General features: G+C 50.8%; 1 protein-coding gene across 1 annotated transcript in view; it reads left to right on the top strand.

The window, feature by feature from the left end:
- LOC135105664 (netrin receptor UNC5C-like) overlaps positions 1-2,500 on the top strand; it is a 430,244-nt gene that overhangs the window by 394,940 nt on the left and 32,804 nt on the right. The window lies entirely within an intron of this gene.

The following is a 2,500-nucleotide window of genomic DNA, read 5'->3' as shown; positions in this document are numbered from 1 at the left end:
TAGGAGAGGTGTCGTTAGAGTGGGCTCGTTCCTCCGCCCCTCCCCTACAGACACCCTGACTTTTTTTTTTCTTTCGTTCTTTTTGTCTCTCACCCTACGTATCATTTTCTCCTGGTCATTGTGAGATACAGCTTTGTTGTTGCTGTTATTGTTGCTCGTGGTTGCAGTGATAGCGGTGGTGGTGGTGGTGGTGGTGGTGGTGCAAGACGTTCTAATGAGGAACACCTAACGGTCCCTGGCAGCAAGCAGTCCTGGGAAGTGCGAGAGGCGAGAGGGGTGTGGGGTGTGGGGTGTGGGGGGAGCAGGTTGTCGTAGGGAGACGTGCGCGGCATGTATGAGTCTTCTCTGACCATTGACGAAGATGGACTTAAGATACGGCACGGCGGAGAGATGGCTGTATCTTTTTGTGCATGTGTCAGTGCGTTGTACACATGTCCGTCGCAGCTGTTGTATCTGATGGGCAGCCATTGTGCCGCGTCCAGCGTGGACCAGTATTCCGCCGGAGGGTTGATGCTTGCATGTCGAATAGATTAATACATATTACTTGAGGCGCGTCTCCGAGCCTGACAGGCGGGATGTCGGGCTGAAGAGGTTGTGGGGAGAGGCGGGATAGAGTACAGCCTGGTCCGCTGAGGCCGCCGAGAGCCATTCATCACGTGGAGTGTCAGAGAGGAACACCGTGAAGCGAGCTGACCACTAACACACCGCCATCATTATCTGTGTGTGTGTGTGTGTGTGTGTGTGTATGTGTGTGTGTGTGTGTGTGTGTGTGTGTGTGTGTGTGTGTGTGTGTGTGTGTGTGTGTGTGTGTGTGTGTGTGTGTGTGAGCGCACTTAATGGCCCTGCTGATGTGCCCAGTACCGCCAGGAGCCCCCTCATGATGCTTGACGCGGCGTCGTTAGCGTAAACACTGGAGGCCATCACTTACTAGTGGCGGGACGCTGCTTAAATGCTGGTGGCGGCGAGGCTCAGCTGGTGGGTCTTGGCCTGTGACACAGAGTTCAGGGATCGTGTGGCTGTCAAGGGACGGCAATGAAGCATAATTACTATACATTCGGAGAAGAGCTGAATATTTTTCCTGCTGCGTGTAGACAAGATTACTATTAACATAGGACTTAGTTATCTCACGTGTCTGGCTCTGCACGGCGTCTGACCTGATGCCCTTCGTAATCACCGTGGTCAGGGGTCGCCGCTCTATGGGGACCAGGAGGAACTATGTAGCAATTCTCGTGGTAATTCTGCTGAAGACGAACTGCCGACACTGACAGCTGCCATTATTTCTCGTCATCCTTCCCTTCCTTATAGGCTTGCACCGGCTCGCCATTTTTAAGCTGCCACCCTCTCGCTCCCTCTCTCCCTGTCTCATTCATCACTGACCACTTCCAGACATCCTAGAGCCGTTTTATGTAGAATTCCTCCTCATTATGACTACGGCTTGTTGTTTTTACAGAATACGACTATGTTCTGTGAGATTTCCTTCAGAGAGAGCGGGGGGAGGGTGGAGTGAGGAGGTGTTCTCTCTTCTCTCCCCTCACCCTCAAGCAACACAAGGCGGGGAGAGAGACAGGTGAAGCGGTGACGAATTCCCGAGGGAGTGGATGAATCTGCGGGCCGTGAGTGGCGGGGCGTGTCGCGGTGTGAGGGGTGGCCCGAGGGATAGCGAGGCAGAAGGGGGAAGACTCCAGCACCTCCACCACATTCAAAGGGCACCTCTCTCTCTCTCTCTCTCTCTCTCTCTCTCTCTCTCTCTCTCTCTCTCTCTCTCTCTCTCTCTCTCTCTCTCTCTCTCTCTCTCTCTCTCTCTCTCTCTCTCTCTCTCGATATTGTACGTTATTGCATGCCTTCCCTTTTTTTATATTGATTGTTTCTTTTTCATTCTTCTTTCCAATATCCAGTTCGTTCGTACGTCAATCTAAGCCCTTGGTGTTTCATCTCTATCCATTTTGTTTTCATTTAAATCCATCGCACCGATAGTAATAGTTTTGTAATTACTCCTTTCTCTTTCCTCCAAACACATTCCATGCCTTTCTCTTTCCTCTAACCCTCTAACACACTTCCCACGCCATCATTTCTCCTCTAACACTTCTGCCACACCTTCCTTTATCCTATAACACACTTCCCTTGCTTTCTTCTCTCCTCTAACACACCTCTAACACCTTCTTCTCTCCTCTAATACATTTCCCACGCCTCCCTCTCCTTTAACACACCTCCCACGCCTTCCTTTCTCCTCTAACACATCTCTAACACGCCTTTCTCTCTCATCCAACACACCTTCCACGCCTTCCTCAAACACTTACTGACTCTGTATTTCACCAACACTGCCTCTCTTTCCCAAGCATAACACAAACACCTGTAACTTCTCGTTCGCTTGGTCATTTGCTCAAACTGAAAAGCGCTCACTCACTCACTCACTCACTCACTCACTCACTCATTCACTCACTAACTCTTTCTCGCTCAACCACAACTCGTTCACTCATTCAGTCGCTTTCATTCCACCTTG

The sequence above is a fragment of the Scylla paramamosain genome, chromosome 12 (assembly GCF_035594125.1).
Source record: "Scylla paramamosain isolate STU-SP2022 chromosome 12, ASM3559412v1, whole genome shotgun sequence".
NCBI classification, from domain to species: Eukaryota; Metazoa; Arthropoda; class Malacostraca; order Decapoda; family Portunidae; genus Scylla; species Scylla paramamosain.
Note: the sequence above shows the minus strand (reverse complement) of the source record. Positions and strands in the feature narration are given on the sequence as shown.